Raw genomic sequence first — 14,167 nt, 5'->3', positions numbered from 1 at the left:
CACTGAAATAACGAGGAGGGGCTCCTGGAGAAGGGAAAGCAAGCATGGGCCTCCACACAAGTCCCTCTTTTTCTTTATTTTAATGATAATGAGAAATTAGAGTAACAATGGATAAATATGGGGGAATGGAGTAATCTCCATCTTGAAGGAAAGGGTGTGAGCTGCTATTCTTGCCTTTTAGTACATGGTACTGTCACTCTCCCATTCCCATATGCACACAATTCTTGCCTTTTAGTACATGGTACTGTCACTCTCCCATTCCCATATGCACACAACCACACATTCCATACACATCATCACATGCCCCTCTTCTTTATGCTCCCTCACAACTCTTATTTCTGTGCACTTGCATCCCTCTTGCCTTTTCAAAACACCTCATTCAAGCACCTAACTAATTAATACAGGTGATTTCATTTTTTTTTATTTACTACACTAATTAAACTTCACGCAAGCCTTTTGTTTTTAATTTTTAAAATATTTTAATAAAGATTTGTTATTGTTATAGTTATATATGAAAAGTTAACATATTATAACATAACCTTCTTTGTTTTTTTGTCCTTCTTATATTTATTTTTTTATTGCAATTACACAAACAGTCATTAGGAATTCAGGATTCTGTTTATAAAATCATCGCGAATTATGTTGTGATGTCACAATTTGAAAATATTTCGGTTCTATTAATTAAATGTGCGCGGGTTTTATGATTTATTTGGCATTAATTCAATATACATGTATTTTTTAAAAAATAAATTGAAACTCATGGTCATTGATTATATTGTAATGTTTGCCGGTAATAGTACTAGTTTACGCCAATGAAAATAACAATAATGTACTTATAATTCCATATAGTGGGTTGTTGAGCCATTGAAGCACTGGGCAGCATGCGGCACAAACACATCTATGCGCTAACTAGTTAGATTCAACATGGCCCATCATATGAATACGGAGAGACGATTGTCATTTCATTCATTCATTTATTTTTAAATCCCCAGTTTGGGTGTAGTAATTCATTAAATGTTGATAAGAGAAAGAAGAAGAATATTGCTTCAGCGTAACATAGCTTTTAGTTTTCTTTGTTTAAATTCTTTTTCTCTATGTGGCTTTGTCCATACCTGTGTGGTTGTGTTCATTCAAGAAGACGAAGAAGTGATTTGGCCAAAAAAAAAAAACAAAGAAGAAGACGAAGTGATTGAGGATTTTTTGTATCTTTGTGAAAAAACAACTCACCAGGCCACGAGGATCATATATAAATAAAATCTTGTTTGAGTTTGAGTTGGAGTGTTAAAGCAAATAAGTGCATTTCTTTATCTTCACTAATAATTGAAAACATGCTATCACCTACTTTTAAAAATATGTATACTCTTTACTATTTCTTTAAGATCCTGTCAATTATTTCTTCAGAATAGAGAAACTATATGATAGTTAATTCATTAAGTATGTTTTGAAGTGATTTTTTTTTTTTTCAATTTCACTCTTATTAAAATTACGAAGAGAGATATATAGTATACAATAAGCCATAAAATTAATTTTATAATAGGGATAAAATTAAAAAATGATAATAAATAGCTCTCCATGTATGAAGAATAAAAGAACAAAGAATCCTTCTAAAAAATGTCTAAAAAAAAATGATTGTTCAACTTTTATTGCCCCGCCCTACTCTTCTACCAAGCAAGATAATAAAAAAGGGGCCTCTCGTCATTCCATAGTTTCATTCCCACATTTAAGGTTTTCTCTGAAATTAATGCTTACGCGCGCGCGCAAGAGGCCGAGGTATGGGAACAATAATTTTATAATTATAATTATAAAACCACAGACAACCATGTCATTAAATATCACTCTCAATCCTTTAATTATTTCTCATACATGTGCGGCCACTGTCAAATTATTTAATCTTGACATACTGAGACAACAGCCTGACGAGTTAACGTTTACTCTCACCACTATCTATGTTTTGCGTTTCATAATTCAAATTTATACAGAGAACACATCCGTTGTTCCTTCCACATAATAAAGACAAAATTACTCCCAGCTTTCACACGAGAAATTTAAATATAAAAAGGTCTCATGAAATTATAAAATTACCTTAAAATCTCTTATTTTTATTAAAACTATCAATTAGCTATATTAAAGTTGTCAATTATTACTATATAGGCCTGCTAATTATACTATATTAATTTCCCCAAACCATAAACAGTATCTCCAGGATAGATAGTGCTTTCTCGATCTTATTTTCATCTGCTTTATAATTTTGGACGCATCAGCAAGGACAGAGAACACAAAAACAATCCAGTAGAGATAATAGGCGAGTGAACCGAAAGATATGTGATAGTGTTTCTTCAAATATATGTTGTTGTTTGGTGTAATCACATCAAAAAAATGACCTTAACTTTTGTCGACGATTATCTTTCTGCACGTAGTCACAAATATTGCCCCCACATCATTTCCCATCAACCTTTCTCTTTGCTTTTCTTCTCATCTCTTCTCACGACTCACATGTATGCTTTCCACGCATATGAGATGAATAATGCATTGCTGCTATTAACTTTATTAAGTATGTAGGATAATTGTATCGTAATATCGTTTGTTAATAATATAATAAAAATAAAATATTTTAAACAAAGCCATTGTAAAGGAAGAGGGGGCAAATATGACTGATGTCCACTTGCTTCATGACAGGTCATGTCCGTGGAGAATTGCAGCTATAAAACCTTCAACTCCTGTTTGGGATCCGCCAGGCCAAAAATATATATAAATGGAGTCTCTTCTTTTAATATCTTGTCTTTGTTATTGATTTTTTGGCACATATAATAAAATAAATGACTTTGTAGATGGATAAAATCCTTTTTCCACTATTGAATTAAAAAAAATAAGATATTATTACTGTTAAATGTTTTAAATATTACTACCTATAAAAATTAGGTTTAGCCAAAGGAGTGGGTCTTTCTTATAATGGATAATATCAATAATTTTTAGTTAGGGAAGTACTTATTCAGCGGCTGACCGTGTATTCTTAAACAGTAAAAAAAAAATTCAAACAGTGGGTTACTGGCGTAGCCGCGTAGGGACACTCGCTCTCTTTCACTGTATCACACGCAGACTGACATGAACATAAATTGGCCAATAACTGCTCGTTCATAAATGTTTATTCATTGAATTTACTTCTGTAACTTTTTATTTTATTTATTTACGAGTAGTTTTGTTCTTGGGTTTTCTTGCCAATCAGGATTGTACTTTTTTGCGGTAGAAAACAGGGTTAAGCCCACGTAATATTTATTCACAGAATCCCAACACAGCGAAGATAAAACCTCCCTAGAAGCCATCTCTAAAATATGCAGTTATGAACTTGGTGTGCATCTTAGCAAGCCAATCTATATCTATTGCCCTTTTTAAATGCGTGTTTAAACCACAACATCAATATGTATACACTAATTTCGACTTTGCAGTCAAGCCTACGTACCTATCCTGTGTGTGATTCGGTTTGATATGAAATTATCTGTCACTTCTGATTGGGCTATTGCAATACATGTGAGGTGAGGTGACTCAAGTTTTTTTTTTTTTTTCAAAAGATATTTATTCAAAAATGGGTGAAGATACTTGCTCCGCTTTTAATATAAATTCTACTTAAAAAAAAACACAAAATCAAGAAGATATGCCACAAAAACGGAGATATTAAAACGCACATGTTATGTAAAAGTTAATTTCTTCTTTGCATTCTTACATTGATTAAATGCGAGGGTGGGATAGGTAATTTAAATTTTCTATTAATATGGTATTTTGAAAATAAGCATTAATCTATATCCTAAAAATCTATATGGGCTTACATTGGGGTTGGGATACGAGATAGCTACAAATTAGGACATCTCTTTCCGTTTCTATATATATAATAAAAAATTGTATTACATGTTAAGAAAATTGATTAACTGAAATAATTAGGCATGAAAATAAAAAAATTAAACTAAAATACTCTATATTAATAAATATAAATATATATAATTATTTTTTGTTAATGTAAATTATGAGGGTGATTTACAAAATATTGTAATAAATATTGAAATAGATGATTTTGTTTATATAAAAAAATAAGTAAAAAGTAAAATTAATTTTTCCCACAAATAAAAACGAAAAGAGTATTAAGGACAAAGGAAATACACAAGAACCCTTTCAACTTGGGTTCGTTCGGAAACTAAGCATTAACTCGTCTGCCATATCTTATTATAAAGATGAAAAGTGCTCTTATCTAATGAAAGATCTGTTTAAAAAACAAAGGCTCAGATTATTGTCGAAGCTATTGAATTCAAATGAAAAGAGTAATCCCCACAGGAACGGTATCATATTGTGCTAGTCTCCCAACTTCGGGGGCGGTAAGAACCGAGTACAAAGTAGTGAGCTTGGTCATTATAGTACCGTTGATGTTAGATTGTTATGACCTAAGTATGCTAAGAAACTAAAAACTAACTGGATTTGAAAGGGGGAAACAAGAAAGAAAGATATACAGCGCAACTACATGTACAGGTTAATTTGCAGTCATTGGACTATGACCGAAAGAGAGCTTTAGAGAAGGGAACATGGAAGGGGTTGCAGATTAAAAGAGAGAACAGAGAAGATCATGCCTTGCTGCTTTAACAAATAAATGAAATAACCTTGGCTCAGCCCTCCAGACCTGTTTTTGACAACCTTAACGCTGCTGTAGAAGCGCTTGAGATCCTTAATTGCCTTTTCCTCAATCTGAATAGATCGAATTGAGGATACATTTTCCACCTCCGGCTTGAACCAGCGGTTCATCCCAGTAGCTTCAGATGGCGATCCCTGACCAGTAGCAACTGCAAATCCAGTTGTTCTGGCCTTTGGACTATGGGACAAACTCTCGTGAATTTTCCCCTGTTTAGAAGAGAAAAATCCTCAGTTCAATGGAATGTGACCTAGGACAGAAGGGACAGCAAAAGGCCATGATACTCTTAGATATGTAAACAGACAAGTATAAAGGAATCTTCCTCACTGGTTCACAGCAAACATTACACAGAAAATGCAAGACAAGCATGGACATAAACAAATGGGAGGGGACATGAATTCACAAACCTGCTGCATTTGAATGTCCCTTAAAGATGGCCGAGCCGTGAGGTTAGGTGAGGGTGGGTCTGGAAGCAGCCCAAGAGGGGACACTTCTTTCTCCATCAGATACCTGGGAACTTTGAGTTGACGCAAAAGGTATTGGGCTGGAAGGAAGAAAAGAACTTAACGGTATTTTCCCCCTACTCCCACTGCCACTTTCTGAAAGGTCTTGCTCCTGGTGTTTGCACTTACTTGGCTTGCTTTCCTCAATTTTGCTCTGCTCAACCTGAATTTCACGAAGAGAAGCAGAAACCCTTTAAAAACTTGGCCCCACCCATGCAGGACCCTCATTTATCGGCATTAGTGGAGGGGAGGCCACCTCTTTTGGGGCATCATCAAGGGCACCGCTCAAAAACATAGAAAGCCCGCCTTTCTTGCTCTTCTTTTAGAAACTTTCAGTGACTGACACTTGTTTGGCAACTCTAAAACTGTCTTTCTTCTGAACCACAAGGGTGGAATCCATTGCACCTTTGTCGGATGTAGTTTGTTCACCAGTTGAATCTTCCACCTATCCAATAAGATTTTAAGCAACGTAACATATGAAAGGAACTATGCAACTAATTCACGCTGACACTATCAAGAAAAATGAAGCTGAAAACCTTTATCTCAGAAGCCTCCATGATTTTAACGTCCAACATGTCCTTTGCAGGTTCTGATATCACTTCTGTTCCAGCATAAATAGATTCCACTTCAGCCTGCACCACGCTTGACGTGCTGTTCTTTTCTGTGTTTCTTGATAGTTTTACCTTTTTTATTACCTTTACCTTCTGAAAGGGCAGAAGACAACTCTTTATTCTGTGTGTTTCAATAGGAACACCTAGGTCTGCAAGTGACCTCTCCAGAGCTGACTTTAGACTGAAGCTTTGCGATCTCAGAAGCCTTTATCTCGACGCCTCCAGATTTTAATGTCCAACATGTCCTTGCAGGTTCTGATATCACTCGTTCCAGCTAAATAGATTCCACTTCAGCCTGCACCACGCTTGACGTGCAGTTTCTCTGTTTTCTTGATAGATTACCTTTTTTTATTACCTTTACCTTCTGAAAGGGCAGAAAGACAACTCTTTATTCTGTGATGTTTCAATAGGAACACCTAGGTCTCAAGTAGTGACCCTCTCCAGAGCTGACTTCGACTGAAGCTTTGCGATCTGCTTGGCCATCAAGTGGCGCGACCCTCAGATTGCATAGCTTCAAGCACCTCAATCTGCACTGCAAACTTCTTCCTTAGAGCGAACTACTTTGCGTTTTCTTGATTGGGATCCTCCTTGGGCAGGAGAACGAATCCAGTCTTTGATCCCTTTCCAACTTCAATTTTATTGGTTTGTCACGAGTCCTGTGAAAACTCCATGTCACTATCATCTTCTTCACTGTTTATGATGGGAGGAAGAGGAGCAGTTACAGTAGGTAGTCGACGGTGACTCCATTGTTCAGATGATCTCTGGTCTAACAATGTCTCAAGGTTAGCCATAATATCTAGTGAAGCACTTTCCACAGAATGTGATGAAACTGTGAAGATATAATCAAGGTTGCGAATGACAATCTCCTGAAATCAGTATTTAATAGCTTCAGCATAACCAGATCACCTTACAATATAGGACGAATCAATCAAGTATAACAGCAAAAGCCATTTGAATCTCAATGATACATGCAAGATGTAGCATTACATGATCTGAAAAGCCCAAAAAATATTAAGTTTACCGCTAAAATTTGTACTAATTTACACCTTAGGTCCTCAAAAATTGCATATTCAATCTTGTCCTTGAATTTCTATTCACAATATTCAAAGATGGTGATTTTTCATTCTGGTCTAATTCCAGATGAAAAACGATGATGTAATCATTCCAAAAGTTGCTCATCGTCTCAAAAAAATATGTGATGCGTCATGCTGCTGACATCAACTATCTTTATCATTAATGTTTGCCATGTCAAAGCATTTCTTCACGTGTAATCAACTTCTGTTATGGTAAGTTTTTAACAAATAAATATTTCAGGACCATACAATTTTTTTTAAAGGATGAAATTTAAAATAGTACCATTTCAAAGTCCAGCATAATTTTCACTGGAAAAATTATTCTCTCAAAAGATATCGTGGATGGCTGTTATTTTGACTGGTCCATATGCGGCATTTTAATACATTAAAAAATAATCAACTTATTCCATGATCAAGTTGAACAAAAAGCAAAACTCACAGATACTACTTTATTAAACTATCATTTTCCTCAGACTTCTAATTAGACAAAATACATTTCAAAAATCTTGTGGGCCAGCAGTGAAGAAGGTACCTCACAATATTTCTTCAAATCATTGGCTCCTAGAGATAATCAGGCCAATCTCACGTAACTGAATGGCATTTCGATGCTCCACTAGACACTCTGCTGCAACCTTTTCACAAAGGCTTTTTAGATTAGGTACAATCCTCTTCCCAAACTTATCTTTTTGTATACAGTGAGTCATATTATGGATTCCAAATCCTCAAATAAACTATCCTCTGCAATCTCTTCCATATCCATCCCTATGATTCACTTCAGCTCCAGGAGGTCTCCTTCACATTAAGAAGATAGTTGGGATGATAGAGCGAAGCCACAATAGTAACAAATGTGTTTCACCAACTGAAACTGAAGAAGCCCTCTTTATACCATGCAACCGAGTCACAACAGGTGGCTTTTCCTTGCCTTTCTTCCCCATCCCACAAAAAAACATCACCAGTGGTTGAAACAGCTGCAGTCCAGTACTTCCAGCAGATATACTCACCATATTTCTTCCAGACATAGCATATAGCTGCACACCAATTTCAATTGATTGTTATAAAAATAATACAAATCTGTCTTCCAATCAACCGTGCCTATAAGGGTATCACTTAAATTCAAGTTAAGACATAAATACACCTGTAGGCATTTAAGATCGTTCCATGCAGTGAAACTTCAAAGGAGTGCTTCCACTTTTCTTCAAGTTCCTAGCAATGACTACACGTCTTGGAGTAACAAGGCGATGACCCCAAGTATATACCTGTCAAGTAAGTTGATGAGGGTGGCCTACAATAACTATAGGGAGAATGGCATTTGAGTCCGTTGTAATTATTAACATTTTGGCCTCTACTTAGAAAAAAAAGGTTATTAATCAGTATATCATAGTTATCAAGGAAAAGCAAGTCGGTGGTCAGCAAATAGTTACCTCTCCATCAGTCCTAATACAACTGTGTGATACTTTGCAGCAGAAACTCCAATCAAAGTCTTTCCCTTCAAGTATTCAACTACACGAGGGGTGTAATTAGATGCTGAGTTTGAGGTGCCATAACCAAGCTGACCCTCTCTATTGCAACCCCAGGTAAAAACTTCACCTAAATCAGAAACTACAGCAGTATGCTTGTTTGCTGCAGCGACAGCAACAATTTTGGACCTTAGAGAAGTCACTCTACGGGGTGTGGGTTGCGTATCAACAGAAGGGTAGCCAAGCTGTCCCTCTGCAAAATGAATGAAACCAATACATAATGACATAATAACTCTGAAAAGACGTAATGACACTATGCAAGTGTAACCTTTTTTCTGTCATTCACGTGTGTCTTCATTCTAAAGGACAAAACATTAAAAAGAACAACCTAATTCTTTGCCCTAATAAAACACTGCAAATAGACACGGAGAATCATGAATATACTTTAATAAAAGGCATGGAAGGTCATGATGACAGACAAGATGTTGCATGATAAAATTGACAGTCACAACTAGACATAAAATAATCATACTTTACCTCTATTGGATCCCCAGGTGAACACTTCACCACCTTCTGTAGCAACAACAGTATGATGCTTAGCAGCTGCAATTGCCTTCACTTGGCGAGCACCCAGACCAGAAGTCACCTGCCGGGGAGTGATGACTGCAGCTTGACCACTGCAAGGAGTATAACAACAACATCAAATCTTATTGACAACAGTCCAAAGCATAAACAGATGAAAAGATTTAAAAAGAAAAAAAATCTATTTCTGATTAAGTGTCCATTACTCCTTTTTCATAAAAACTATTCTACCAAGTATCAGTGCTAGGTAAAAAGGAAATCTATTTCTGATTTTCTGCATCTAGCAGAAACTCTAATGCTTAAAAGAGGAAGTGGCACTCTCCATAACTTGAGGGAGATTAATCTCTGATGCTGCAGAGAATACTCCTTGCTCACACCCAAAAGGCGGGAGATTAAGTAATATGTGCTACTCTGGGTTTAATATTGACAGCATAAAAAAAATGCAATTCTAAAATCTATAAGATAATGGTAACACCAAAACTAACTAAAACCATGCCCATCAGCCTTCATTGGAATAGAATGTTTACCTGTGGATGTCAAAATCTGGGTGACCTAGACGGCCCCCCCTTCCAAATCCCCAGGTATATACTTCTCCATTAGCTGTGACAGCCACACTGTGGAATTTTGCAGCAGAAATCATCTTTATGTAGGAACCATCAAGCGAATCAACTTTACATGGTAACTTTTGAAGGTGCGCATTTCCAGTTCCAAGCTGATAGTTTGTGCCACTTCCCCAACTAAAGACCTCAGTAGCCACTGCACCCAAAATATCATATTGCAATTTCTCAGCCTCTATCACTACTTTGCATTGGTAACAACTGACTCAATCATTACAAACTACAAAGTAGTCAAAGCACAGCTATTCATACCTGAATCACATTCATTTCTAAAGGCCTGAAATACAGGGCCAGATAAGAGATCTACAGGCACTCGAGATTTATAGTCCTCCATTGTAATGGAGGCACCATGCTGAAGAAGGATGCCTGCCACAGCAAGATGTCCGAAATGCAAAGCCCTGTGAAGGCTACTCCATCCTGATTCTCCATCCTGAAAACGAAACAAGTTTCAGCACTATTGAGACACAAACGCCAGAAGAAATCCAAATGGCCACTAAGGAAAATCTTGGAATCGGACATTTCTTGGTTTCGTGAGACTTCAAATAGTCCTAAAATCTGAATAATCTTCAAAATAACACTATAAATAAAGATTTTCATTTTACGGACCATGCGCAAATGTCGGACTATTGAAGCTATTTTAGTTAGATTTCACACAATTGGAACCATTTTCAGACCAGTAGGTTTCATCTGTAACATTATATTCCTAGCATAAGCATTCAGCAAGAAAATAAAGATAGGGGAGAACTGACTGAGACAATTTGACCTTGAATAATGGAAGCCCATTGCATGACTACTGTAAGAATAAGTAATAGACCAAATTGTGTCACTTGGTTTCTAAAGGCATTATTAACCGTTAGTTCATCCTCATTGTAATAAATAATTTCCATAACAAGATCACAAACAACACACACACAAGGACATTTTATTATAAGTTTGTTGGTGAATTCATGACGGCAATTTTTTTTCGCTGTCATTGCAGCTTGCAGTTCATAAAATTTACTTTAGCATTAAATTTGACTAGGACATTTTAGTAAAAATTGAGAAGCATAGTGCAAACTTTTACCCTACATTAAAGTTTATAACGCACAAACATATACATATGCATATGTCATCAAGTATGAACTCTATCAGATATCAGGTAGCTTTAAACTATATTAATTTGATTCGAGAACAGATATTAAAACAGAAGAAGAAGATATCCCTGCAACGCGATACAACCCAACACTGAAAAGAAAACATAATAATTACTGAACACAGACTTTTAAATCAGTACAGTAATCGCCATAGCAAATAGCAAAGGTTTCCTTTAACCATGTAATTAAACAGGAAGAGAATGTCAACAAATATCCTAACTCTAAGAAACCAGCCAACCCCCTGTCTAAAATAAAATGAACTTCGAGAAAGGGATAGGTGTATATTTGTAACACTGACATTCACAAAAGAAAAATTTTTCATACTCGAGCATCAGGGTCTGCACCAGCTGCAAGAAGCCTCTGACAATGGGGATGTGGTTCCTCCAAGTGGCAATGAAGAGGCGTCAGCCCAAATATGTTCCTCGAATTGATATTTATTCCATTCTTCTTTAATAATGCCAAGGCTGCCTCTACATCATTTAGAGATCCTTCTCGCACAACAAGCCACACATCTTTCAGCAAACTAGCAGATAAAATGCTGCGACCAGGTGTCCGCAATGCTTGTGGAGAAATAGTTATTTCCATCCTTGCAGAATTGCACCCTAAGTATATATGACTTATCTTGCAAAATATTTAATGTAAGGTCTGAGAGCTCAATCCAACAACTTAGCAGTTATATGCCTCAAATCAACTATATGATTATGCCAGGAGCTAGATTCTCTATAATTGTTTTCTCCAACAGATTGCTCCCAAATACAACATCAACAAGCCTTATCCCCAATACTTCAAAAAAAATAAATAAATAAATAATCAAGCCCTGCAGTCCATCAGCCATTGCCCATCAAAACGGTTTTCTATTATAGCAATCAAAAGAACAAGTAAGCTATCCAGTTATAAAAGCTTTCACTTCAGTAGCCCTCCATCAACATCATCATCGATCCCATGCTTATTGCATGCACAAACAAGTTGAAGCAACCATTGACAACTACCAAACAGTTCATAGGCAGCAGAGAGATCTACAATAAGAAGCAACATGATGTTGGAATACTTCAGTCAGTACGTTAATCCTTGAGGGCAACTCATAACATTTAGAAGGGAGCAAAAGATAAACATGCAACAGCAATTAGATTCCTCCAAGTCCATCTAGTATCTGGCATTCAAGTTGCCTGGATCAAACAAATCACAAATCAAGAAAGTCTTAAAATTGAAGTCACGTTCTTTCAGCAGAAATAAAAGGGTCTCAAAACAAAATGATGATAAAAGTTATGCAGTGCTCAACAGTATAACTTCATAGTATGATAGTAAGATCATAATGTCCCATCAAATGATGATGCACTTCTCTGACTATGATCACAAAAAGAAATTGAACTAAATCCAGTAAAAACACCTAACTCTGCTTTTATTCGGCAACACAAGATCTATAGGTTCAACCGCTCAAGAATTCAAATAACTAATGCAAACAACGGCCAAATTAATGATAACCATTGAAATGAAAATGCAACATTGAAGCAAATCTTTAGGAAAGTTTGAGATGCAAATTGAGTTCCCAGTTGCTAATAGATTATCATTCGAAAGGCAAGATAAAAGCACCAAAAATTAAATTCTCATCCCTTATCTATCCGCAGTCACTTACCTGATCTATGCATCAGGAAACTCGCTCATCATTTTCAACCCGACACATTATATTATTTGCCACAAGAACTACAAAATGATTTAAATCAACAAAATAAAAACTGCGTCGAAAGAAAAACAGTATTTGAAACGCCAGTCGTTGCCAGTTGCACGTGGTCAGGTAAAAATGCAAACTTGACACAAAATGAGGAGTATAATCATTGAAAATGATGGAGCAAGCAACATATATCGAAACCAGACCAAAATTCAGTGAACCGATTCGAACCCGACTAAATTTGACACCCTATTGCAGAAAGAAGAATGAAGGTAAAATACAGCAAGTCAGCGACTAAAAGCTTAGAAACAGAAACAACAATGTAATACCTATCCAGTTGAAACATTGCCCGGATCACCGACCTTACGCAGAATATTTTGTTCATAGAAAACCAAAAATAAAAATAAATCCGAGAAATTAATTGAATTAATTTACGGAAACATAAAAACCAAAATCAGGAACCAAGTCATACCCTTTGTTAATAGACAAATCCACAACTTTCCAAATAATGAAGCGTCTCCTCGTTTTTAAGCAGAGAAGTTATGGGTGGAGCTTCGCGCAAAGAAGAGTATCAAAACCGAGAGTCTCTCCCAAGAGCAAACGCCAAAAAGAGTGGGGTGAGCCTTGAGAGAGTTTACGAGACGGGAATCGGACAGCGGAGGACACTTTCGGGATTCAAGACTTTTGTTTGGGCCAAAAAGACCACGGAGCGCGCGAGTTCTCGCTTAAGTCAAGATCTTTGTGACGTTCATCACAACATTAGTACGTACGTGGATGACATGTGGCTCTTCTTTAGGCTGACTCATGCTGACAAGATTTGAAGAAGAAAAAAATGAAAATGGAAAATATTAAATGTTCTCACTTCTTCAACAAAGCACAGTAACGTAAAGACCAATTTGCCCGCGTTTCGTTGACACGATCACAATCCGATTGCGGCTGCTCTACTTTTTTTTTTTTTTTTGGCCAAAGGCTTTACTAGTATTTGAGATTGAGATTTTGAGGCATCATCAGTGCAGTGCAGCAGTAAAAGGTGAACACCATTTTTTTCCTTAAAATTATTTTTATTTTATTTTTCTTATTTTTAAAATATGTTATATTTAACTATTAAAAAATATAATTAGATTGACAGATTACTATTATAAATCATTATCCAATGATTGTCATTATTAATCATTCTTTTAATTTTAAGATAATTTTGAAATTAACACAACCAAATATATTTTCATTTTGTTTTGTTTTTAAAAGTAAATTTTAAAAATTGGTTTTCAAAATAGCTTTTAAGAAAACAAAACGTGAAGACAAATCCAGTCAAGCTCTTAGTTTTTTTAGGCTAAATTACACATTACTCCGAACTCCATTGAACTTTAGATCATGTACACATTATTTTCTTAACTTTTAAAACTATACAATGAATCCTCTCAACTCTTATATTTATACAAATAATTCTATATGATTAATTTTATACATTAATTATTTACACATAATTTAAAAATTAGGGGAGTTATCCATATAGTAATCAAAGTTTTAGAGGCTTAAATGCACACAAAAATAAAGTTTAAAAAGGTATAAAAATAATGGCTAAGGTTATCATTATATATAAAAAGTATGGTTAAAAGCTATAAGAGAATGCCATGTGTTTATTTTTAAGTTTATTATAATTCTGTACTTCAGGATACCTTTTTTATAATTCCGTGCTTCAGAGTCAAGTTTAAAGTTAGGTTTTGAATGATTTATTATTTCTTAATGTCTATAAAATATATTATTTAGATTTGGAGTTAGATACAGGATAAATTATTAATTTTTATATGTATATAAAAATTCATTTTTACCTATTTTAAAATTTAAATATGATCGTA

General features: G+C 35.4%; 1 pseudogene; it reads right to left on the bottom strand.

The window, feature by feature from the left end:
- Positions 1 to 4,184: 4,184 nt before the first annotated feature.
- LOC129288362 (uncharacterized) lies at positions 4,185 to 13,005 on the bottom strand (annotated as a pseudogene).
- Between the last annotated feature and the right edge of the window lie 1,162 nt (positions 13,006 to 14,167).

The sequence above is a fragment of the Prosopis cineraria genome, unplaced genomic scaffold (genome assembly GCF_029017545.1).
Source record: "Prosopis cineraria cultivar Desert tree isolate PC_DT_omini unplaced genomic scaffold, ASM2901754v1 PC1, whole genome shotgun sequence".
Lineage (NCBI taxonomy): Eukaryota > Viridiplantae > Streptophyta > Magnoliopsida > Fabales > Fabaceae > Prosopis > Prosopis cineraria.
The sequence above is the reverse complement of the archived record's forward strand: the minus strand, read 5'-3'. Positions and strand labels throughout refer to the sequence as shown.